This window comes from Myxocyprinus asiaticus, chromosome 13, assembly GCF_019703515.2.
Source record: "Myxocyprinus asiaticus isolate MX2 ecotype Aquarium Trade chromosome 13, UBuf_Myxa_2, whole genome shotgun sequence".
Classification (NCBI taxonomy): Eukaryota; Metazoa; Chordata; class Actinopteri; order Cypriniformes; family Catostomidae; genus Myxocyprinus; species Myxocyprinus asiaticus.
The window spans coordinates 5,220,567-5,247,727 of record NC_059356.1 but is presented as its reverse complement, the minus strand read 5'-3'; the positions used below and the strand labels follow the sequence as shown (position 1 = coordinate 5,247,727).

General features: G+C 44.9%; 1 protein-coding gene across 1 annotated transcript in view; it reads left to right on the top strand.

Moving 5' to 3' along the window:
* Positions 1 to 27,161, top strand: part of LOC127450374 (gastrula zinc finger protein XlCGF57.1-like) — a 306,871-nt gene that overhangs the window by 50,589 nt on the left and 229,121 nt on the right. The gene's annotated exons all lie outside the window — the stretch shown is intronic.

Below are 27,161 nucleotides of genomic sequence, written 5' to 3'. Positions count from 1 at the left end.
CATCAATTCCAATTAGACAATAATAAGTCAAATTCAAACCTTTATCAAAACATAAGAAATAAGAATTGCATACCTGGTAGAGAAAACTACACACAGCATTTGTGCAGGAGATCTCACTGCAGATTCCCCGAGTTCCTTTTGCGATCTCTCCTTAAGTACCAAACGATTCTGTTGTTATTTCAGATGTGTTTGTTTGATGTTATTCAGGATTTTTTTTACAGTTTAGGGGGTTGTAAGTAGACCTTTAAAACTTGTAACTGAGTAGGTCATTTGATGTTTAAAAAGAATACACCTAATCTGCATACAGCATATGGTTCCTGTGAGAGACCTGGGAGGGGCATGCCCCTGATAGAATACAATACTTTACTAAGTTCTTAAATCTTACTTGTGATTTGACTTTGCTGAAAGAGAATGAGACCGTCTTACCAGTTGCACTGAGAACTCTTGAATGTTACCAAACATTTATGATCAGAAAACCTTTTACATTACAGAAAAGGATAAGTCATAACTTAGTTTTTGGTGTCTCTAAAGTGACCTGAGGTGAGGTATGGAAGAGAGGGGGCAGATGTGAGTGAGATTCTTTGAATTTTACCGGAAATGGCGCCTTTTGGGCGTAGACATCTTGGTGCCAGCCTTACATCATGGTGGTGCCCCATTTTCTTCACTTTATGATGGCTTTCACAGTGCTCCATGGCATATTTAATGCTTTGAAATGTTGTACCTTTTTGCTGAGTGGTACATTTTAACACTGAGATCCCGCACATGCTTTGTAAGCTCTTTTTGGACCATGGCTTTAGTAGACAGATGAAACCAAGAGTCTGTTCCACAGAAAAAGATGATCTTTATTTGGGATTAACTAGAAACATTTAAATGAAGCCAGGTGGATGATCATTACTTTTGAACAAGTGTTTGAATGTTAATTTTGAACTCAATACATTTACATGCGCAGTTATAATCAAGCTTCAGCAGGTGTTTTCGTAGTCTAGCTACAGTCGGTCTGTCCAAGTATACATGATGAGACAATGCGTAATCAAATATTTAAAAGATGTCAAATATGCTGGGATAAATACACTTTGTGTATATTGTGGTCCAATTAACATGTATACATGTTGGATGAAGCTGAGCTACAGTGCAATTACATTATTGTAGGTCTGTTAGTCCGATTTTGCAAAAATTGCACTGGTAGAATTTCAGTCGGCCTAAAGCATTTACATGATATTTTAAAAAGACTAATTAAACTTTTGAATTGCTTGTTAATGTACTAAGTTTCATGCCCCATTACCAGGCTATTGTAATTTTTTTTTCCTTAAAAGTGTTTTTTTTTTTTTTTTTTTTTACTTGAATTTTAATATTGCATTAAAAGGTAAAATATTTATCTTGGTTTCATCTTTTCATCTCAAAAACCTGCCATTTAACTATTTTAACATTACATTTCATGTTTCTTTTTGCTTTATTGCCTAGCTCTAATACTAGTTACCCCCTAGCTACATAAAAGGACAGCTGATTCGTCATTACAGGTCAGAGTATGTGAGCAGTGTGGAGCAAGTTGTCACTCTTCTCAAATATTCACTCGTGTGTGCGCTCAACTCCAACATTCAAGTGCAAAAGTCTTTGCTCCTCTCCTCGCTCATGAGCGCTAACAGTATGAGCCCATCGGTGCTGAAGAAATTCGCTCAGCTCCACTCAATGATAAAGAGCTGTCGCTATGGGGCATGTTTATAATAAGCAAAGCGAGTGTGTATTGTCTATTATTGCTTTTAGTACACAAGCAATAATATAATCTTATAGATGCATGATTACATTTGGAAAGACTACAGCTTAATTTTCAAATTCCCAAAGGATACAAAAACAGTGTTGATTTATAAATGCCAAGGGATTATTATCAGAATAAATGACAACTGGAACCCCTCCCCCCACATAAACATCAACATGTTGAAGGGCCCAGATTAAAGCAAGTGCTTCTTTTTCAATAACGGAATAGTAGATCTGACATGTACTTAACCAACTTCCCACCACTTGAGCCAAGCTTGCACTAGCCAAATGCCAGTGATGCCGCATCAAGTTTGAGTACGTGGCATCGAACCCCATCTGCAACATCAAAGCTCTGACAGATTTGTCAGAACTCAGAAGCTTCCTAGGTGTCTGCAACTACTCCCGACAGTTCATCGAGGACTATGCGGAGACAGCCAGACCCCTCCCGGAATTACTCCGTAAAGACAAAACAATCGAGTGGGGAGAGCCCCAGGAACAGTCTTTCTGCCAGATGAAAGACAAGCTCACATCTGTGCACTGTCTGGCCTACTCAGACAAGGATAAAGAGTTCCACATCAAGGCAAGCTTCCGTTCCCACTGTCTCAGTGCCGCCCTGACACAGAAAGAAGACACAGACAATCGTGTCGTTGCCTAAATGAGCCGACCTCTTAGTGTTGTTGAGATGAAGTTCTCTGACTGCGAGAATTTATTTTCAATAAATAAAATCTGCTAATATACCTCGCTGCATCAACTAGATCCACGCAATCCTCCATACTAGGAAGAAGAAAGGCATCAGGTTTTGTGATTTTATTGATTTTACTGTAATCCGTACAGAACCTGTATGTACCGTATGGTGAGGCCCAGCTAGAAAATGAAGGCTTAGCTATACCGTTATCTAACATATACTGAACCTCCAGTTTCAGAAACTGAGTCCAGTTTCCAGCATTTGCCAAAAGGAATGCGATAGTAACCTTGGCGTATTGGTTAAGGATCACCCATGTCCACATCGTACTCTACTACATGAGTATGTGATGGGATATCCCCAAACAGAGTTGGAAAAATCACATATTAACTGTGTCAACTCCATCCTTTTCAAAACAGACAAATGCGACAACAAACTCTCCAAATTTTTAAGAGTCTCAGAATTTTCAACCGGGGTTGCATAACAGCATTTTTCAAGGACCCCAACATCATCCTCCTCTACCACAGGAGAATGAACCAGTGGCCCATCAGACCCCGAAACAGCTATAACAGATTGAGTGACTACGGCTTTATCACAGTCATGGGAAAAATAATGTTCCATATCTGTCACTCACTCGACGTTGTGTCGATGTAGTGACACTAGGGGTCACTCTTGGGAGCCCCAAACACTTCTGACCTTTTTTTTAAAAGGCCAATGAGAATTGGCGAGTGGAATTTGCATGTCACTCCCTCGGACATACGGGTATAAAAGGAGCCGAGCGGTTCTATTCATTGAGCTGAATTCATCCGCAGAGTTCATTCACCTCTCTCTGCTGGATCGTACGACCCATTTCAGCAGCTTCTCCCCCTCTGCATCTGTGGTTTGCAGAGAACGCCCCTGGGCACTTCGGCAGAACATATTAAAAGAGTATATTCTAAAAGAATATATTTTCTTTCTAAAAGAGCGGCACACATGGAACGTCTTTTTAAAGACGCATCTTTTTAAAGATGCCTTTCCGTTTGTGTGTTATTCCTGGTTGCGTTCATTATCTCTCCGTGGTTTTCTCGTTTCCTGGGTCACAGGTCCGGTGCGCACGCCTGTCGTCATGACCACCATCCACCGTCCCGCTTTTGAAGGTATGGCGCTCCAGCGGTGGACCCCCTGCCCCTGTGCACCCAGCTGTGGCACAAAAACGCCCACACAGTGTTGGTCCCGGTGGACTATGGGGACGAGGTTTCTCCTTCCCCCCTCGACCAATCTTATGGTGGGTGGCAGGAGCCAGGTAAGTGCTTCGATGTCCCTGGACTCAGCATGGCCACGGGGCTCGAATCCCCTCGACATGGCACCTCGAGCTCTGCAGAGGATTTACGTCCGACGTGATCATTCCCCTGGTCCCCCTCGCCCGGAGTTTGGGCGCGTGGCTCGCGCTTTCCAACCCGTTGCGATGGCTGGTCCGGACCATCCGACTCGGCTATGTGATTCAGTTCGCCAGGCACCCGCCCAGGTTCAGCGGCATCCGCTTCACCTCGGTGAAGGGCGAGAAAGCCGCTACCTTGCATGCGGAGATCGCTATCCTTCTGCGCAAGGGCGCAATAGAGCCTGTCCCTCCAGCCGAGATGAAGAAAGTGTTCTAAAGCCCTTACTTCATCATATCAAAGAAAGGCGGTGGGTTGCGACGAATCCTGGACCTGCGAGTACTGAACCAGGCTTTGCACAGACTCCCGTTCAAGATGCTGACGCAAAAGCACATTCTAGCAAGTGTCCGGCATCAAGATTGGTTCGCGGCGGTAGACCTGAAGGACGCGTACTTCCACGTCTTGGTCTTACCTCGACACAGACCCTTCCTGCGGTTTGCCTTTGAAGACCAGGCGTACCAGTACAAGGTCCTCCCCTTCGGCCTGTCACAGTCCCCTCACGTCTTCACGAAGGTCGCAGAGGCAGCCCTTGCCCCGCTAAGGGAAGTAGGCATCCGCATTCTCAACTTTCTCGATGATTGGCTGATCCTAGCTTACTCTTGAGAGTTACTGTGCGCACACAGGGACCATGTGCTTCGGCACCTCAGCCGACTGGGGCTTCAGGTCAACTGGGAAAAGAGCAAGCTCTCCCCGGTTCAGAGCATCTCTTTTCTCGGTTTGGAGTTGGACTCAGTCTCGATGACAGCGCGCCTCACGAACGAGCACACACAGTTGGTGCTGAGCTGTCTGAAGGCATTCAGATGGAGAACAGCGGTTCCACTGAAACACTTTCTGAGGCTCCTGGGGCATATTGCATCCTCAGCGGCGGCCACACCGCTCGGGTTGATGCATATGAGACCGCTTCAGCACTGGCTTCGGACTCGAGTCCCGCGATGGGCATGGTGCCGCAGGACACATCGCGTGACCATCACACCGGTCTGTCGCCACCTCTTCAGCCCTTGGACCGACCTGGCATTTCTACGGGCAGGGGTTCCCCTAGAGCAGGTCTCCAGGTGCGTCTTGGTTACAACAGGCGCCTCCAAGATGGGATGAGGTGCCATATGCAATGGGCACACAGCCGCCGGCTCCTGGACTGGCCCGCGGCTGCATTGGCACATCAACTGCCTAGAGTTGTTGGCAGTACTGCTCGCCCTGCAGAGGTATCTGCCATTGATCCAGGGCAAGCACGTGTTGGTCCGGACGGACAACAAAGCGACGGTAGCATAAATCAACCACCAAGGTGGTCTACGCTCCCATTGCATGTCACAACTCGCCTGCCGTCTCCTCCTCTGGAGTCAGCAGCGCCTCAAGTCGCTACGAGCCACTCACATCCCGGGCGACCTCAACACCGCAGCGGACGCGCTGTCACATCAGGTTACCCTCAGGAGAGAGTGGAGAATCCACCCTCAGGTGATCAAGCTGATTTGGAGTCGATTCGGTCAAGCACAGGTAGACCTGTTTGCTTCCCGGGAATCCTCCCACTGCCCGCTTTGGTACACCCTGACCGAGGCACCTCTCGGTATAGATGCGTTGGCACACAGCTGGCTCCCTGGACTACACAAGTATGCGTTTCCCTCAGTGAGCCTACTTGCACAAGCCCTGTGAAAGGTCAGGGAGTATGGGGAGCAAGTCATCCTAGTAGCACCCTACTGGTCCACCCAGACATGGTTCTCGGATCTCACACTCCTTGTGACAGCCCCCCCCCCCCAGCAAATTACCCTGAGGAAGGACCTTCTTTCTCAGGGACGGGGCACCATCTGGAACCCGCGACCAAACTTCTGGAATCTCCACGTCTGGCCTTAAGTGGAGGACTTAAGTGGCCTACCGCCTGAGGTGGTAGACATGATCACTCAGGCTAGGGCTCCCCCTACAAGGCGCCTGTACGCCTTGAAGTGACGTATGTTCGCTAAATGGTGTTCTTCCCGATGCAAAGACCCCCCAGGGATGCGCAGTTGGATCGGTGCTTTCCTTCCTGCAGGAGAGGTTGGAGGGGTGACTGTCCCCCTCCTCCTTGAATGTGTATGTAGCCGCTATTCCAGCTCATCACGATGCGGTAGATGGTAAGTACATGGGGAAGCATGACTTGATCATCAGGTTCCTGAGAGGCGCTAGGAGGTTGAACCCCTCTAGACCGCACCTCGTCCCCCCGTGGGATCTCTCTGTAGTTCTTCAGGGTCTACGGAGAGCTCCCTTTGAGCCCTTGGAGTCAGCTGAGCTTAAGGTACTCTCTTTGAAGACTGCCCTCCTGACTGCGCTAGAGTGACCCCTAGTGTCACTACATCAACACAACGTCTCGTTCCCTCCATCAGGGAATGGAGGTTACGAAAGTAACCATGACGTTTTAACAAATTTACGTGGCAAAATTGGGTCGATTTTTTTCCTATTTGGGGTAGAATTTTCTTATTTAAGATCAGATACTGGTCGCACAATGGTATATGGTCCCACAAATTTGGCCCGAAATGGGGAGTCAGGTAAAGGCAACAATGCTAGCACCTGGTCGCCTGGACTAAACAACTCCGCAACTCCGACCGACGATCAAAAAGCTTTTTCATCTTTATTTGGACTTTCTCCAAATTCTCCCACGCTGCTTGGCCGGCTAGAAGCAACCTCCTTCTGAACTCATTCACATACTCCAACAAACTTTTAGGTGGCTCTTTACCTTTGAAACTGTTTTGCAAAATAGCAAGCGGACCATGCACCTTGTGTCCGAAAACCAATTTGTTGGGACTAAATCCCAAACTAGACTGCGTGACATCCCTGGCAGCTATCAAAAGCCATGGTACTCCTTCCTCCCAGTCGCGGTTCAATTCAATACAATAAGCACGTAGGAGAGTCTTCAGAGTTTGATGAAAATGCTCCAGCGCGCCTTGAATCTGTGGATGGTACGTGCTGGAGATGTAACTGCTTACATCTTGGCAAAAATATTCAAGGTGAATTTTGTTCCCTGGTCACTCTGAATGACCTTAGGGATACCAAAAATAGAAATAAACTGGGACAATGCTTTAACTACTGAAAGATTGGTAATTTTGCACATCACATAAGCTGCAGGATATCTTGTACTCTGGCACATAACAGTTAACAGGTACTTATTTCCTGACTTTGAGGGAGGTAGAGGACCCACACAATCTATCAACAGCTGTTCAAATGGTTGAGCCACTGCTGGTATCGGACACAGTGGAGCCAATTTAAGGGGTTGGTTAGGTTTTCCAGTCAACTGGCATGTATGACAGGTTTTAATAAATCGTGAAGTGTCTTTCTTTAACAACGGGCAATAAAAATGTAGCAAAATCCTGTCATACGTTTTCTTCACCCCTAAATGTCCCACTATATCAGGGGTCGGCAACCTTTTAGACATGGAGTGCCATTTTTTATTTTCCTGGTCAATGGCAGTGCCAAATATTTCTTATATTATGAATGCATATTTTTCAAAATCACACAGAGGGGTAATCACTAGCATGCAAGCAACAGCAAGAGAGGAGCAGTCTATTTTATTTATATGAAATTTTTCACACCTGCATTCCAATCTACATCTTGATGTAATCCTTCCTCATGAATGGGAGACTAAACACTATTAATTTGTGAGGAGACTCGCGCTGCGCATGCAAGACATTCACTGTGTGCTGTGTGATCATGAGGAAGGATTACATCAGGATGTAGATTGGAATGCAGGTGCGAATTTATATAATTGAAATAGTCTACTCCTCTCTCGCTGTTGTTGGCATGCCAGTGATTACACCCTGTGTGCCAATGCTGGCACGTGTGCCATGAGTTGCCGACCCCTGCGCTATATCATCGTGCACCAAACAGAGGACAACATCTCAAAACTTTACTGGAGCAACAACTTGAACAAGTGACTCACCCCCGCAGTCTTCTCTCTGAGAAAGCCACTTACGCAAGAGCACTCTGTCCTTAATAAAGTAACCATTTGCTGCACTCTCTACATCCTCCAGTGCTAGAACATAAGTGAACAAGCCTTTCAACCTAGGATCATCCTGCTGAGTAGCCACCAGATCTACATGGGAGAGAGAAGATGGAAAAAGAAACAAACCAGGTGTATTTACATCACAACCAGAAAAAAATTTAGACTTGGTTGCAAGGCCATGCACATCCTCAACAACCGGATTGGAAACTGGAGATGAGGTAACAACAGGTGAGGGGGACGGGTCCGGCTACCTGCTAAATTGTTACCCAAAATCACCTCCACACACTCTGGCAATGAGGGGTGAACACCAATAGTCACCTCCCAATTTACTAACTTGGACTGTAAAACAGCGTTAATTAACGGAACAGACAATGTTTGAAGCGAGATTCCCTGAATCAAAACATTTCCATCAACACTCGAGGTTGCAGAGAACGGTAACACCAATTCCAACATAAATGACTCTGACGTGCCAGTATCCCTCAAAATTTTAACTGGCACACTATCTGTTCCTTCAGGCAAAGAAATGCAGCCTTCATTAATAAACGAAGCATAACCATTGTTTTGTACAATTTTGGATTCGATTTTTCTTGATAAACATTCGGTATGCTCTGACGTCTCTCCAGGTCACACAATGGAATGCACATTTCCAGTCAATAAAACAGGTGTGGACGAATTAGCAGACCCTGTTTTCCTTTGAGAATGGGACATTCATTTTTCCAATGCCCCTCCTCAAAACAATAATTGACACATACAGGTGCATCTCAATAAATTAGAATGTCGTGGAAAAGTTCATTTATTTCAGTAATTCAACTCAAATTGTGAAACTCGTGTATTAAATAAATTCAATGCACACAGACTGAAGTAGTTTAAGTCTTTGGTTCTTTTAATTGTGATGATTATGGCTCACATTTAACAAAAACCCACCAATTCACTATCTCAAAAAATTAGAATACATCATAAGACCAATAAAAAAAACATTTTTAGTGAATGGTTGGCCTTCTGGAAAGTATGTTCATTTACTGTATATGTACTCAATACTTGGTAGGGGCTCCTTTTGCTTTAATTACTGCCTCAATTCGGCGTGGCATGGAGGTGATCAGTTTGTGGCACTGCTGAGGTGGTATGGAAGCCCAGGTTTCTTTGACAGTGGCCTTCAGCTCATCTGCATTTTTTGGTCTCTTGTTTCTCATTTTCCTCTTGACAATACCCCATAGATTCTCTATGGGGTTCAGGTCTGGTGAGTTTGCTGGCCAGTCAAGCACACCAACACCATGGTCATTTAACCAACTTTTGGTGCTTTTGGCAGTGTGGGCAGGTGCCAAATCCTGCTGGAAAATGAAATCAGCATCTTTAAAAAGCTGGTCAGCAGAAGGAAGCATGAAGTGCTCCAAAATTTCTTGGTAAACGGGTGCAGTGACTTTGGTTTTCAAAAAACACAATGGACCAACACCAGCAGATGACATTGCACCCCAAATCATCACAGACTGTGGAAACTTAACACTGGACTTCAAGCAACTTGGGCTATGAGCTTCTCCACCCTTCCTCCAGACTCTAGGACCTTGGTTTCCAAATGAAACACAAAACTTGCTCTCATCTGAAAAGAGGACTTTGGACCATTGGGCAACAGTCCAGTTCTTCTTCTCCTTAGCCCAGGTAAGACACCTCTGACGTTGTCTGTGGTTCAGGAGTGGCTTAACAAGAGGAATACGACAACTGTAGCCAAATTCCTTGACATGTCTGTGTGTGGTGGCTCTTGATGCCTTGACCCCAGCCTCAGTCCATTCCTTGTGAAGTTCACCCAAATTCTTGAATCGATTATTCTTGACAATCCTCATAAGGCTGCGGTTCTCTCGGTTGGTTGTGCATCTTTTTCTTCCACACTTTTTCTTTCCACTCAACTTTCTGTTAATATGCTTGGATACAGCACTCTGTAAACAGCCAGCTTCTTTGGCAATGAATGTTTGTGGCTTACCCTCCTTGTGAAGGGTGTCAATGATTGTCTTCTGGACAACTGTCAGATCAGCAGTCTTCCCCATGATTGTGTAGCCTAGTGAACCAAACTGAGAGACCATTTTGAAGGCTCAGGAAACCTTTGCAGGTGTTTTGAGTTGATTAGCTGATTGGCATGTCACCATATTCTAATTTTTTGAGATAGTGAATTGGTGGGTTTTTGTTAAATGTGAGCCAAAATCATCACAATTAAAAGAACCAAAGACTTAAACTACTTCAGTCTGTGTGCATTGAATTTATTTAATACACGAGTTTCACAATTTGAGTTGAATTACTGAAATAAATGAACTTTTCCACGACATTCTAATTTATTGAGATGCACCTGTAGTGTCTGAAACTACTTTCTGAGAAGCCAGACCTCTATCTTTTTTTGTGAGCGTTAAAAATTAGGATTATACTTTTCACTTCCCCGGTAACTGCTTTGGCAGCAGTACTAGGCTTATTTTCGTTAATATACACTGCAATATAATCAGGGACAATATTGTTAAGCTGCTCAGTAATGATAATTTTGACAATTCATCAAAAGTGTGTACGTTAGACATTGCACACCAGTGATCAAAATGAGTGGTTAACTCTTGTAACCTCAACATGTGTCTGTCTCTCTCCCTTTCTCCAATTTGAAAACTTTGCCGATAGGCTTCAGGAACCAACTCAAAAGCTTTAAGGACAGCTGATTTCATCTTTATATAATTTCTTCTTTCTTCTACTGAAAGGGCAGTATATGCTTCCTGGGCCTTACCCACTAAAACAGATTGGAGCATCATTGGTCGGTCAGTGTCAGGCCAACCCTGTTCATCGGCTATGCCTTCAAACAATGAGAAAACATCAGGGTCCCTCTCGTTAAATGCAGGCAACAGTTTTAAATTATCAAATCAAATGAATTGTTTCGATCCCTACCAGCCTGATCAGGAGATAACTTCCTGTCAGCTTTAATCTTTCAAACTTTAACTGGCACACCTGATTCTGTCGTTCTATCTCCATTTTTTGATTGTTTCATTTTTCAAATTCAATTTCGCGCTGTCGTACCAAATAATCAATTTTAAATGTTTTCAATTCAATTTCGCGTTCTCTCATTTCCCTCTAATGAGATTGCTACATCTGTATTATCTCTTTCCATTGCTCAAACGATAACCCCATGAATGAAAAGGCAGGGTTCTGAGCATCAGAAATAGCCCCAGCGATAACTGCCTTTCTTGGTAACATTATGTCACCCAACTTTTATCTTATTACTTCTCCAAGCTCATCCTTTCTTAATCACTTCCAAACCACCCAATTCATCCAGTTCTACAATTTCCCACAGTTGTTTTTTAGAACAGAGATTTAACAACTCCTCTGACAGAGCGTAACCAAAATTCTTGCACTGATGTCATAATAATCCAATATGCAAATCAATGACAAATTCGGTAACACTTTCTATGAAGCCCATATTTATAATGCATTATAAAGGCATTATACTGCATTCATAATGTCTTATAATAGTAATTTGTAAATTATATTCACCCTTTGCTATATTGAAAGCACTACAACTAAACATTATATGATGTTTTTCCTTGTGAATTTCATAGTTTTTTTTGAAAATGTACAGTAATTTCAAATCATATGATTGCAACACACTCCAAAAAAGTTGGGACAGTCGAGTGCTTACCACTGTGAAACATCACCATTTCTTCTAATAACACTTATTAAGCATTTGGGCACTGAAGACACAAGTTTGTTAAGTTTAAAATGTGGAATTTCCCCCCATTCATCCATTATGAAGGTCTTCAGCTGCACAATTGTACGGGGTCTTTTTTGCCGTATTGTGCGCTTCATAATGCACCACACATTCTCAATTGGAGATGGTCAGGACTGCAGGCAGGGCAATCTAGCACCCGCACTCTCTGCTTATTCTGCCAGTATGTGGTTTGAAGTTGTCCAGCTGAAAATTCTGGGATGTCCCTGGAAAAGACAGTGCTGGATGGCAGTATATGCTGCTCCAAAATTTGCACATATCTGTCTGCATTAACAGTGCCCTCACAGATGTGAGAGTTACCCATGCCAAGTGCACTGACACACCCCTGGCCCATACAGACACTGACTTTTGGACCTGATGCTGATAACCAGATTCCTTGAATCTTTTAATTATATTGTGCACTGTAGAGGGTGAAATGCCCAGAAAATTGTTCTCAAAGTGCTGGCTTATTTGCTGAAGCGTCTGTTGGCAAATTGACAAGTCTCGAATGATCCTTGCACTTGAAGGACTAGGCTATTTTTGGAGGCTACTTATATACTATGACACGATTGCCTCACCTGTTTAACGTCTCCTGTTTCACATTGCCTTGTTATTTTAACTCATCAAATTGTTATAAGTCTTAAATTGCCCCCGTCTCAACTTTTTTGGAGCGTGTTGCAATCATCTGATTTGAAATGACTCTAAATAAAATAACAATGAAATTAACAAGGTAAAACATCATATAATGTGTAGTTGTAGTGTTTTCAATTTAGCAAAGGGTGAATATAATTTACAAATCACTTCTTTTTGTTTTTATTAACATTTTTCATACTGTCCCAACTTTTTTGGAATTGGGGTTGTACTTAAGAGTATAATTCATTATAACATAAGCAACATCCAATTTTAATGCAGCAGAAGCTAATAAAGTTAATCATATAAGTGCTGTCATGCAAAAAAAGGCATAGTGTAAACAGTCAAAAGGCTTTATGACATGATCATACTATAAGTGGTCTTTGCCTGCTTTAAGTTACAAAAGCAATATCTGCTTATAAATAGCCATAAAATAAACTTGTAACATACAATTCATTACAAGTCAAACTTATACAATGGAAGTTATTTATAAAATAAGTCTTCAAATAAGATTCACAAACATTAATGTTTATTGAATAGAGTCCAGTATAGAATAATTTTGATAAAAAAAAAAATTATCCTTGGGTGTGCTTACATTCAAGAAGATTGGCTACATGTGTGATCAACATACATATTTATTTTTATATAGAGATAGTTTCTGATATATTTTAACCTTGTAGCGTTACAAGTGTTTTTCATAATATCACAAAATTTACATTGAATGGGTGTTAGTTTGTGTATGTGTAATGTATACAATTTCCAGCATGAGTTATAATGTCTTATAACCTCTTAAAAATATCTTATGGATGTTTATAAGACATTGCTTTTGTCAATTTACTTAAAGCATACCTGTTATATATATGACAAATATACAATACATTATAACTTCTGCTGATAAATTTGGATGTTGCTTGTGTTATAATGCATTATACTCTATGTATAACTATGAATAGGTAAGTATTATAATGTATTATAATTGTGGTTACAATTACTTAAGTTATAACATATTATAAGGTGTATTATGAGACATTACTAATGCATTATAAAGACTTTACAATGCATTATAAATATGGGCTTCACAGAAAGTGTTACCTAAAATTCTAACAGTCTTCAAAACAATTTGGCCTACCCCATGTTATACAAAACATACAGCCAAGGTAATTCTTACAGTCAAAAATTGGAGAAAAATTAAATTCTCCCCACCTAACTATAACCCCCCTCTAACTAACTCCCCTCTAGTCTTCCATGCTCACCAAGGAGCCCTTTGAAGCACTCAAATACTGCTGGCGTGGAAGTGAAAAAATAGTCTAAAACCACAACCACGGCAGTGTACTCAACACAGACGCACAAAAATAACAAACTAAAAAAAAAATTACAAAATGCCAAACGCTGCTACAGCCTAATGGGGAGCACAACAAAACACACACAATTTTGAACCACAAGAAACTTGCCTATTCAAGACTGCAGATTGATGAACCCATAATTCAAACACTTCAGTCAATTACCCTTCAATCGCCTCCCCAAATAAATAAAACAAATCACTTAAATTATTAGATAAACCAAATATACGTAAATTTGACGAGCTCCCATATGATACACCTGGCTCAATGGTGCAACATAAAGGGGAGGCGACACAGATGGGTAAACTAAAAAAAAAGTGCTTATTAACACCAAAATCAAATAAAGAAAATATGACATCAGTAATCAGTAAATGCTAGTCAGTCATTAAGGAAAATGCATGAATGTGGTGTGCGGTACGATTGAGTGTAAGGATGCACAAAATGACAATAAACAAAACATATCTGAAGTGAGGAGCTGGCAAACTGCCTCAGCCGCCCCAACAACCAGAACCACCACGTTTAAATTGGTCACCGCAACAAGGTCAGGTGCACAAACCATGCCCCAATCACATTAGCTGCACCTGAAAAGCAGGAGAAAAAAAACCCCACAGGCACAGCACAGACTGGCCGTGAGTTGTGACAAAAGTGAAAATTATTCCTGCAATTGTTTACAATGGTGCTACATTACACATTTTCAGTTTACCAATAAGAAGCAAAGACATTTCAAAGTAATATATACAATGCATTCATAAATTATTCAGACCCCTTCATTTTTATGTTGCAGCCTTATGCTAAAATGCTTTAAATTATTATTTTTCCACATCAATCTACACTTCATACCCCATAATGACAAAGCAAAAAACTGATTTCTTATAACTTTGCAAATTTATTAAAAATAAAAAAAAACTGAAATATCACATTGACATGAGTATTCAGACCCTTTGCTATGACACTTGAAATTTAGCTAAGGTTCATCCCGTTTCTCTAGATCATCTTTGAGATGTTTCTACACTTTGATTGGAGTCCACCTGTGGCAAATTCAATTGATTGGATATGATTTGAAAAGGCACACACCTGTCTATATAAGGTCTCACAGCTGAAAATGCATATCAGAGCAAAAACCAAGCCATGAGGTCAAAGGAACTGCCTGCAGAGCTCAGAGACAGGATTGTGTCGAGGCACAGATCTGGGGAAAGCTACAAAAATGTTTTGGCTTCATTGAAGTTTCCAAAGAGTACAGTGACATCCATAATTCTTAAATGAAAGAAGTTTGGAACAACCAGGACTCTCCCTAGGGCTGGCCACCTGGCCAAACTGAGCAATTGGGGAGAAGGGCCTTGGTAGGAGAGGTGACAAACAACCCAATGGTCACTCTGTTTGAGTTCCAGAGATCATGTGTGGAGATGGAAGAAACTTGCAGAAGGACAACCATTACTGCAACACTCCACCGATATGGGCTTTAAAGCAGAGTGTTCAGACGGAAGCCTTTTCTCAGTGTAAGACACATGTAAGCCCGCTTGGAATTTACAAAAAAGCACCTACAGGACTCTCAGACTGTGTGAAACAAGATTCTCTGGTCTGATGAAATGAAGATTGAACTGTTTGGCCTCAATTCCAAGCGTCATGTCTGCAGGAAACCAGGCACCGCTTTTCACCTGCACAATACCATCCCAACGGTGAAGCATGGTGGTGGTAGCATCATGCTGTGGGGGTGTTTTTCAGCGGCAGGGATTGAGGAACTGGTCAGAGTTGAAGGAAAGCTGAACGCAGCAAAATACAAAGATATCCTTAATGAAAACCTGGTCCAGAGTGCTCAGGACCTCAGACTGGGCTGAAGGTTCACCTTCCAACAGGACAATGGCCCTAAGCACACAGCCAAGACAATGCAAGAGTGGCTTAGGGACAACTCTGTGAATGTCCTTGAGTGGCCCAGCCAGAGCCAGGACTTGAACCCAATCGAACATCTCTGGAAAGACCTGAAAATGGCTGTCCACCGACGGTCCCCATACAACCTGACAGAGATCTGCAGAGAAGAATGGCAGAAAATTCCCACATCCAGGTGTGCAATGCTTGTTGCATCATACCCATAAAGACGGGCTTTAATTGCTGCCAAAGGTGTTTCAACTAAGTACTGAGTTAAGGGTCTGAATACTTACGTCAGTGTGATTGTTATCAAAAATCCACTTTTTGCTTTGTCATTAAGGGATATAGAGTATAGATTTGATGTGAATTTTTTTTAATTTTATTTAAGTATTTTAGCATAAGACTGCAACATAAAAAATGTAAAACAAAATTAAGGGGTCTGAATAATTTATAAATGCACTGTATATAAGAAAAAGGTATTCATTTAATTTCATTCATTTCATTTATTTATTTATAAAGCACGTTACAAACTACACCATAGACCCAAAGTGCTAAACATCACACAATAAAACTATCATAAAACACAATAGAGCAATAACATAAAATTAAAAAGCTTTAAGAAACAAATAAGACTTTAAACAACATTTAAATATGGTAATAGATGTAGAGGGACTAATATCAAAGTGTTGATTATTCCATAACCTCGGTACAGCTACAGAGAATGTACAATCACCTTTAAGCTAAGACTAGGGGCTATTCAACAGTAATTGATTAGCAGATCTTAACATTTTGCTCAAATTATGTGGCTTAATGAGATCTACTACACAATCCTGGGCCAATCTGTGAACTGCTTTAAAAACATATAATAAGACCATATATTGGATCCTGTATTGGACAGGTAGCCAACGAAGACAGGCTAACAAGGGTGTAATATGGTCCTTTTTTTATGCATTCATAAGCAGCCTTGCCGCTGCATTCTGCACAAGTTGAAGCTGAGAAGTAGATGCTTGACACGCCCCAGAATAAAGGACATTACAATAGTCCAAGCGTGAAAATATAAGAGCATAAATAACCTGCTCATGGTCACCTTCTGAATCGATTTGAGCTTTGAAATGGCTGTCAGATGAAAAAAAAAAAAATGAAAAAAAAAAAACAGCTTTGCACAACAGCTGTGATCTGTCTTTCAAACTTAATGGATGAGTTGAAGACTACACCATAGTTTTTCACTGTTTGTTTCACATTACCAACCCATGGCCTAAACTAACATTTAAAGCTGTACTACATTCAGTATGACCAAAAATAATAATTTCAGTTCTCTTTTCATTTAACTGGAGATGGTTATGAGTCATCCATAACTTCACTTCTTCCAAGCAATTCAGCAGTAACTCACTCGAATTAATATCACCAGGTTTCAAATGTAAGTAGATCCTAGTATCAGCATATATGTGATACATAATTCCATATTTTTTAAGGACTGGCCCAGAAGAAGCATATACACTGAAAATAACACAGGGCCTAAAATAGGTCCTTGTGTAACCCCACAGGTGACAGCTGCTGTGGAAGACAAGTAATCTCCAACCTTCACACTAAATGATCTATTCTTAAGATAAGACGCAAACCATTCTAATACAGTACCTTGAATACCAGCACATTGCCTTAAGTGACTGATGCGTATTGCGTAGTCAGCAGTATCAAAAGCCGTGGTGATATCTAGTAAAATTAACACAGCATGATTTCCAGCATCTATGATTAATAAAAGGTCATTTACATCCCTTAACAAGGCCGACTCGATACTATGACCCACTCTAAAACCTGACTGGAATTTATCTGAGACGTAATTTTTAGTTAATACAGAGTTCAACTGACCAGGAACTACCTTCTCTAGACCTTTAGCCAGACATGGTAATTTAGAAATGGGCCGATAACTCAAGTCCAATGATCTAAATTGGATTTCTTGAGAAGGGGCTGAACAATATCTTTTAAACTATCCCATTTTGAAGGCTACAATTAATAATAGATAAGATACTTAGACTGATAATATCAATTTTCAATGAGCAGATGCCGAGGAATAACATCGCTCGGGCAGAAAGAAGGCTTTAGATGAATAATGATCTCTTTAATGTAAGACAAAGAAACCAATTCAAACTGGTCAAAACTCTCACAACTCATGGTCACCAACATAGCGTCCTGAGCTGCCGGGGGAAAACTAGCCCTAACTCCATTAATTCATTTAACAAAAAACCTCTTAAGCAATTTACAGGTTTCAGTAGAGGGAGTCAAACCAGCTTTGACAGGTGGACAAAGAAATCTGTTGATCACAGAAAACGTCATGGTTACTGGTGTAACCTCTGTTCCCTGATGGAGGGAACGAGACGTTGGTGTTGATGTAGTGACACTAGGGGTCACTATTGGGAGCCCAAGACACCTCTGGTCTTTGATAAAAGGCCAATGAAAATTGGCGAGTGGTATTTGCATGCCACTCCCCCGAACATACGGGTATAAAAGGAGGTGGTATGCAACCACTCATTCAGGTTTTACGCTGAGGAGCCGATATAAGGTCCGGCCATTTCAGCGGGTAGTTCAGCATTGTGGCAGGAGGGACCAACGTCTCGTTCCCTCCATCAGGGAACAGAGGTTACACCAGTAACCATGACGTTCCCTATCTGTCACTCACCCGACGTTGGTGTCGATGTAGTGAAACTAGGGGTCCCTATACAAAACGCCACAAGGCTGAACTGTGTTACGTGAACTGGCGGTGTGTGGTGGGCAGACTTGCTGTGTGCCTCATAGCCAGCACACCAGGTCGACACGTAACCTCCCCCAACACAGTTATGAGTGTCGAACGGCCCTTTTTGGGGACAAGTCGACTACCCAAAGATAGAGATGGGCTTAACCCAGTCGTGGCCTCTTTCCCCTTCTCTTTTTCCACTCCCTAAAAAAAGAAGGGGGATTATCCGACTGGGCCGCCAGGTCTAGTCGGGGGGTGTCCCTCCCAAGGGGAGGACACTGCGGAGACCACACCTCACCCCAGAGAGGGGGGGGGTATTTAAGTGGAAAAATACGTCACATGGTCTTTCCAACCATGTGGAGAGCCTTCAAGGTAGATCCTGCCCAATGGGGGAGGAGGTACTACAACATGGAGACTGGGGCAGAGGGGCTCTGCCCAAGGAAGACGCAGTTTGCCAGCAGGGAAATGAATTAGCGGAAGATATAGATCGCATGGGGTTAGCCTTACAGGGAACCGCCACATGCGGAGTACCTACCCCAGAACCGGGCTCTTAGTTAGCGCGTGTACTGGGCCGGCAGTGAGTCTCTCCGAAAACTCGACTGCCACAGGGCTCGGAGGAAGTCAACCAGGGAACAACTTTTGTGAACACTACTGGGAATTAACAGCGCACATCTTCAGCTCAAAAGGAGGTGGAAGGCGCTATGTACAAGCGATACACCCGGCCGGCTGTCCCGGGCTTATCCGCTTAGGTTGCGTGCCACTACCTGGGACGAAACCGGTTCCACCCGGAGGTTGTAGAACCTTGCAAAGGTGTTGGGTGTTGCCCAGCCCGCTGCTCTACAAATGTCTGTTAGAGAGGCACCTCTGGCCAGGGCCCAAGAAGCTGCTACACCACGGGTAGAATGGGCTCGTAGCCCTACCGGGGGCGGCATGTCTTGGGCGAAATATGCCATAGATATGGCATCAACAAGCCAGTGGGTGATCCTCTGCTTGGAGACAGCGCTTCCTTTCCGCTGTGCACCAAAGCAGACAAAGAGCTGCTCAGAGAGTCTAAAGCTCTGCGTGCGATCCAAATAGATGCACAAAGCGCGCACCGGACACAGCAACGCCAGGGCTGGGTCTGCCTCCTCCTGAGGCAGCACTTGCAGGTTCACCACCTGGTCCCTAAAGGGAGTGGTGGGAACCTTGGGCATATAGCCCGGTCGGGGTCTCAGGATCACGTGAGAATAGTCCGGACCGAACTCCAGGCACGTTTCGCTGACAGAGAACGCTTGCAGGTCACCTACTCTCTTGATGGAAGTGAGCGCAGTCAGGAGGGCAGTCTTCAGGGAGAGTGCCTTAAGCTCGACTGACTGCAAAGGCTCAAAGGGGGCTCTCTGTAGGCCCTGAAGAACTATGGAGAGATCCCATGAGGGAACGAGGGGCGGTCTGGAGGGATTCAGCCTCCTAGCGCCTCTTAGGAACCTGATGATCAGGTTGTGCTTCCCTTAGGACTTACCATTAACTGCGTCGTGGTGTGCTGCTATGGCAGCAACGTACACCTTCAAGGTGGAAGGGGACAGCCTCCCTTCCAACCTCTCCTGCAGGAAGGAAAGCACTGATCCGACTGCGCATCTCTGGGGGTCTTCGTGTCGAGAAGAACACCACTTAGCGAACAGACGCCACTTCAAGGCATACAGGCGCCTTGTAGAGGGGGCCCTAGCCTGAGTGATCGTGTCTACCACCGCGGGTGGTAGGCCACCTAGGTCTTCCGTGTCCCGTCCAGGGACCAGACATGGAGATTCCAGAGGTCTGGACGTGGGTGCCAGAGGGTGCCCCGTCCCTGAGAAAGAAGGTCCTTCCTCAGGGGAATTTGCCAGGGGGGAGCTGTCACGAGGAGCGTGAGGTCCGAGAACCATGTCTGGGTGGGCCAGTAGGGTGCTACCAGGACGACCTGCTCCTCGTCCTCCCTGACCTTGCACAGTCTGTGCAAGTAGACTCACTGGGGGAAACGCGTATTTGCGAATGCCAGGGGGCCAGCTGTGTGCCAGTGCATCTATGCCGAGGGGAGCCTCAGTGAGGGCGTACCAGAGCGGGCAGTGGGAGGATTCTTGGGAGGCGAACAGGTCCACCTGTACCTGACCGAATCGACTCCAAATCAGCTGGACCACCTGGGGGTGGAGTCTCCACTCTCCCCTGCGGGAAACCTGCTGTGACAGTGCATCCGCTGTAGCGTTGAGGTTGCCCGGGATATGAGTGGCTCGCAGCGACTTGAGGTGCTGCTGACTCCGGAGGAGGAGATGGCGGGCGAGTTGTGACATACAGCGGGAGCGCAGACCGCCTTGGCAGTTGACATATGCTACTGCTGCCGTGCTGTCTGTCCGAACTAGCACATGCTTGCCCTGGATCAACGGCCGGAACCTCCGCAGGACGAGCAGAATTGCCAGTAACTCGAGGCAGTTGATATGCCAACGCAGCCGTGGACCCGTCCAGAGGCCGGTGGCTGCGTGCCCATTGCAAACAGCGCCCCAGCCCGTTTTGGAGGCGTCTGTCGTGACCACGACGCGCCTGGAGACCAGTTCTAGGGGAACACCTGCTCGTAGAAACGAGAGGTCGGTCCAAGGGCTGAAAAGACGGTGACAGACCGACGTAATGGCCACGCGGTGTGTCCCGTGGCGCCATGTCCGTCTCGGGACTCGAGTCTGGAGCCAGTGCTGAAGCGGCCTCATATGCATCAACCCGAGCGGGGTGGCCACTGCCGAGGATGCCATATGCCCCAGGAGCCTCTGAAAAAGTTTCAGTGGAACCGCTGTTTTCTGTTTGAATGCCTTCAAACAGGCCAGCACTGACTGGGAGCGCTCGTTCGTAAGGTGCGCCGTCAAGGAGACTGAGTCCAACTCCAAACCGAGAAAAGAGATGCTCTGAACCGGGAGGAGCTTGCTCTTTTCCCAGTTGACCCGAAGACCTAGTCGGCTGAGGTGTGAGATCACCAGGTCCCTGTGTGCGCATAACACGTCTCGAGAGTGAGCTAAGATTAGCCAGTCGTCGAGATAGTTGAGAATGCGAATGCCCACCTCCCTTAACAGGGCAAGGGCAGCCTCTGCGATCTTTGTAAAGACGCGAGGAGACAGGGACAGGCCGAAAGGGAGGACTTGTACTGATACGCCTGACCCTCAAACGCGAACCGCAGGAAGGGTCTGTGTCGAGGAAGGATCGAGATGTGAAAATACGCATCCTTCGGGTCTACCACCATGAACCAATCTTGATGCCGGACGCTCGCTAGAATGCGTCTTTGCGTCAGCATCTTGAACGGGAGTCTGTGTAAAGCCTGGTTCAGTACTCGCAGGTCCAAGATTGGCCGCAACCCACCGCCTTTTTTCGGTACAATGAAGTAGGGGCTGTAAAACCCTTTCTTCATCTCGGCTGGAGGGACCGGTTCTATCTCCGCACAAGGTAGCAGCGTTTTCGTCTTTCACCAAGGTGAAGTGGACACCGCTGGACCTGGGCGGATGCCCGGCGAAGTGGATCGCGCAGCCGAGTCAGACGGTCCGGACCAGCCCTCGTGACGGACTGGAAAGCGCAAGCCATGCGTCCAAGTTCCGTGCAAGGGGGACCAAAGGGACAACGTCATCAGATGTACCGGCAGGTGGGGCCTCGCGGCGGGGCAGAGCTCGAGGTGCCACACCATGTTGTGGCCGTGCTGAGTCCAAGGACATCGAAGAACTTACCTGGCTCCTTGTGACCACCCCCGGAACAGCCTGGGACGGGGGAGGAAGAGGCCTGTCCTCGTGACCCGTGGAGACTGTCACATCGGGGGTGGATTTGTGCCACAGCTGGGCGCTCAGGGCGGGAGACCGCCGCTGGAGCGCCAACCTGCCAAATGGAGTGGTGGATGGTGGTCCTGATGCCAGCCGTACACACCAGATATGTGACCCAGGGAACATGGAAACCACTCTTGTTGAGCTCTTGAGTACTGCAGCCACTTGGGCATGCAGCGCAATTAAATGCAAAAGGTAACAAAAAGATGAAGATCTGCTTACCAGCTCCAGAGCAGCGGGTTTCGTTGTCCCTGGGTCGACCGTCTCAAGGGCGCTTTGAAGCCTTTCACGGGTTCTGGGCGGCCACGAGACGGGTGGCGTCTGCTTCCTGCGGTGGGCTCCACACTGGGGCCAGGCCGAAGGGGCGGGCTGCAGCGGAGCCGGTGCAGTCACCACAGGGGGACGCCCTTGGCGATGAGTAGATGGGGTGCGGGATCTTGAGCCGCGCCGGGGCAGGATAAGCCGGCTAGCATCCATCTACTGCTCTACCATCGAGAACTGCTGGACAAAGTCCTCGACGGTGTCGCCGAATAGGCCCGCCTGGGAAATGGGGGCAGCAAGGAATCGTGTCTTGTCGGCCTCACCCATCTCGACCAGGTTGAGCCAAAGGTGGCGCTCCTGGACCACTAGTGTGGCCATCGTCCGCCCGAGAGACCGCGCTGTGACCTCCGTCGCTCGGAGAGCGAGGTCAGTCGCCGAGCGAAGTTCCTGCATCACTCCCGGGGCGGAACTACCCTCGTGCAGTTCCTTTAGCGCCTTGGCGGACTTGCAGGAAAGCCATGGCGTGCAGGGCGGAGGCGGCTTGTCCAGTGGCACCGTAGGCCTTGGCCGTCAGAGACGACGTAAACCTACAGGCCTTGGACGGGGGCTTTGGGCACCCGCACCAGTTGGCGGCGCTCTGCGGGCATAGGTGCACCGCGAGCACCTTTATCCACCGGGGGATTGCCGAATAACCCTTGGCCGCCCACCATTGAGGGTAGTGAGAGAGGGGAAGCTGAAAAGTTCGGGACCGGGCAGTAAAAAGTGCCTCCCGTGACCTTGTCAGCTCTTCATGCACTTCCGGGAAGAAAGGAACAGGGCGGGGCGTGGCTTTGAGCGGCGCCGCGAGCCCAGGAACCAATCACCAAGCCGCGAGGGTTCAGGGAAGAGCGGTGAAATCCACTCTAACCGACGCTCGCGGCTGCCCGGGAAAGCATGTCGTCATCTCCGCTTCAGCCTGTGACTGGGCGATCGACCCCGAAGGGAGGAGCCCAGCTGAGGCTTCCGACTGGACGAACCCGCTCTCCGATGCTGCGCTCGAGAGCTCATCACTTTCGCGGGCTCCGAATAAGAGGTCGAACTCGCCGTGAGACGAGCCGGCGGACTCATCCGGAAGCCCGATCGGGGCAGACGAGCGTGCTGGAGAATGGGAGGTCCGCGGGGGGATACCCGGCGGAGGCGGTCCCACTGGGGTCCCCAAATCGCCCCCAGTGCTAGCCGCGCTGGCCTCAAACCCGTGGGTAAAAGGACCGAGGCGGGAGCCTCTAGGGTGGCTCGCTTTCTTACGAAGGCAAGCCGCGACCGCAAAGTTGCCATGGACATATTCTCGCAATGAGAACATGACCATCCACGAACGCTGTCTCCACGTGAGCAGTGCCCAGACATGAAAGACAGTGATCATGACCGTTAGAAGGTGAGAGATAACGAGCACAACCAGGAATAACACACAATCGGAAAAGCATCTTTAAAAAGACGTTCCGTGTGTGCGCTCTTTTAGAGAAATATATACTCTTTTAGAGGGGAAAAATGCTCTTTCAGAAAATATACTCTCTAGTTTTTCTGCCGAAGCGCCCAGGGGCATTCTCTGCAGTGCACCAGTGCAGAGGAGGGAGAAGCCGCTGAAATGCGCCGTCAGATCCAGCAGAGGTAAATGAACAGTAGTATTCAGCTCAGTGAGCATGACCGTTCGGCTCCGAAGAGAAAATCTGAATGAGTGGCTGCATACCAGCTCCTTTTATACCTGTATGTTTGGGGGAGTGGCATGCAAATACCACTCGCCAATTTTCATTGGCCTTTTATCAAAGACCAGAGGTGTCTCAGGCTCCCAAGAGTGACCCCTAGTGTCACTACATTGACACCAACGTCGAGTGAGTGACAGATAGGGAACAGAGCACTGGGAGAATTTTAAGCAATTACATTTGAAAAGTATGATTCAACTGATATTTCACAGCTTTTTGATACATTAACAAGCTGTCCCTCAAAATTTACAGCTTACTTACAATCATTCCTGCAGAGCTACGTTCCCACCAGATGGTTGCAGTCTGAAAACAAGCAGCACCTCATGTTACCAACACAGAGAGGCACCAAATCACTTTCCCGGACTTTTGCCTTCTCCATACCTTGATGGTGGAATGACCTTCCCAACACCATCCGTTGAAGCAGACTCACTTTCAGTCTTCAAAATACGGCTAAAGACAACTTTTCTATGAGCACTTAACCCTTCACTCCAAAAAACAAAACCAAAAAAACTTTGCACTCTAAACTCTGTCTTGGCTAGTACTTTTATTTATTGTATTTTCTTCCCCCAATTTGGAATGCCTAATTCCCAATGTGCTCTAAGTCCTCTTGGTGGCGTAGTGACTCACCTCAATCCGGGTGGCGGAGGATGAATCTCAGTTGCCTCCGTGTCTGAGACGTGTTTTCATGTTACTGTCTCCTTCAGATTAATCACTTATGTTGTATCCTTCCTCATTTTGTAAGTCACTTTGGATAAAAGCGTCTGCTAAATGAATAAATGTAAATGCAAGGAATACTTTTTTCTTTTTTTTTGTGGTCGCAAAGTGTATCAAGTAGGGATGGGCATTGTCATGTAATTTTGCAAAGTAATCTACCCCACAAAAAAACAAGTAATAAATTACTCGTAAATTAAAATATAAGTTAAAAATAACAATTATGACACGTAGGTGAAATTTATATGTTGTTTTATTCACAATCGTTACCAAGAACATTTTCAAAATAAGATAACTTCAACAAACTATAATTTTATTTTGGGGGAAAAAATGAAATTAACAAAATGTATTAAATAGGGGATTATTTTTTAAATAACATTAAAAAAATAAATAAATATCTGCACTCACCTGAAGCTTACATAGAAACCAATAGTGCAGTAGTGCAGAGATATAAACTCTTGAGTCTACATGTTCTTATTCAGAAAAACAAGTGGTTAAAGTTGGTTTTTATAAAATGCACTCTGCTGCTGCTCAGAGATTTTACATGCATACTGGTCTTATAAGCTTTCGAGTTTCTCCGACTTCCTCACATTTTCTTTCCACCATTAAAAGCAGATCCTTGTCCGCTGGTATGCATGACTCCAACAAGAACCTAATATCAGTAGAGTAGATTTCATTAAGAATCAAAATATTTCAAGAATTGCCACACTTGGCTTTGCTTGAAAACACAGATGCCATTATATATAATTTTCTCTCATCCAACACCTAGATAAAACAGATTTATAGCACAATGGATATCATGACATGAGCTCTGGAAAACTTTGTCAGTCAGCACTATTCGCTGCTGCATCTACAGATGCAAGTTAAGGCATTACTATGTAAAGGGGGTCACAGGAAAGTTGTGGGTGAGATTTGGCCACTTTATGTTGAGGGCCCGGTTCAATTTCAGAAACTGAACAATTCCACTCAGAACGACTTAAATCCAGAATCTACACTGGCATTCCTCTGTGCTGTAAAGAAATTCGTACTGGTGCCAGCAAGTCTGAATTTGGCACATCTGGCAAATCTTAACTGCCTTGAGAACAGAGGTGGATCAGGGGGAAGCACAGCGAAACTCCTCTGTCTTTGTTGTTAATCAGATAAACCCCCAACTCATCACATGACTGATAAGGCCATTTGTTGAGGGCTCTTCTATGATCGCCATGGAAACTCATGAAATCACAGAACTAAAGCTGCCATTGTTCTTCAATATAACCAACTCTCTACACTTAAAATTATTATACTAATCATGAGGCATGCTTCCTGTTTATCATCTCACATGAAGCTTAATTCATGAACATTTGACATGGTCACAGGACTTTGCTTATTTAACTACTATCTAAATACACAGCCATGTGTAGGATTATACCAAAAAATGGACAAATGCATCTTATGCAGATGATAACCCTGACAGTTGTTTTCATAACATTTAATGTATTATCCACATTTAAAACTAACAAACTAAATATAAGGACTTTTTTATCATACATTATAATTGAATTATAACTGTAATTTAATCAGAAAGTACAAGTGTTTGGTATGTAATTTATTGTCTCTTAAATTCCAGAATGATGGTGTGAAGTATTTTGGGGTTATTTGAAGTTATAGTTCTCTTATGAAATTTATGATTAAAATATTAACTTTTTGAGTGGGAAACTGAGAACAATGGGTTGTAAATTGATTATCCTGAGGGGAGGACAGAGATGACCACATGGTATCTCAAAAGCCAACTCTGATTGGCTAAGAGCCTCTTCAGGGTGTGACCAAACAGAACAGATTAAAAGACCAGCCTGACAATTTCAGCTCTTCTCTTCGCTCCTCTTCTGCTGGCTTCTCTTTTCATTGGCGCCCCTCTTCCCAGATTCCACACAACGTAGAGTTCAGGAAAGCTTGGAACGCCAAAGTTCTGAGGAGCGCTCATCATCATTTTCTCTTTTCTTCGCCACTTCTTCCACACTAATTTCTCTCCCAGGAAGCCCAGAGTTCTCCCTTTAGGAGTTCTCGCTTCCGGGGCTCCGTCTGGTCATTCCATCACCCATCCATCGACGCAACAAAGACTTTATACGGGCCCAGACAAAGAACCAAAGCAACGCAACTTACGCAAGGATAAACCTCCAAACTTTTGCAGAAAGTGCTGGTGTTTTATACCCGATTGCAAATCGATGCATACAAAATTAAGTAATCATGGTTCTCAAGGCATGGTCTGTAGACTCCATAAAGTAAATTTTTCTGTTACAGATTTTATGTGGAAGCTCACTCACCAACTTGTGTTTGTTTGTCTATGTGTTAGTTTGGTTTTATGTTGTAAATTAGTTAATAAACTCTTGCTTGTATTGAGAAGTTGACTGTGTATTTGATTAAATCATATCAGTCCCTTGAAATCCTAAAAGCTACATGCTCAGAAACAGTATTTCAATCTATTTGTGATATTATTTTCAATGGCCATGAAAGTAGCATTATTGTATTAATTAATCTTACATTCCAATCAACTCATCGCTGGCCGAAAACTCTGATTGGACATAAAC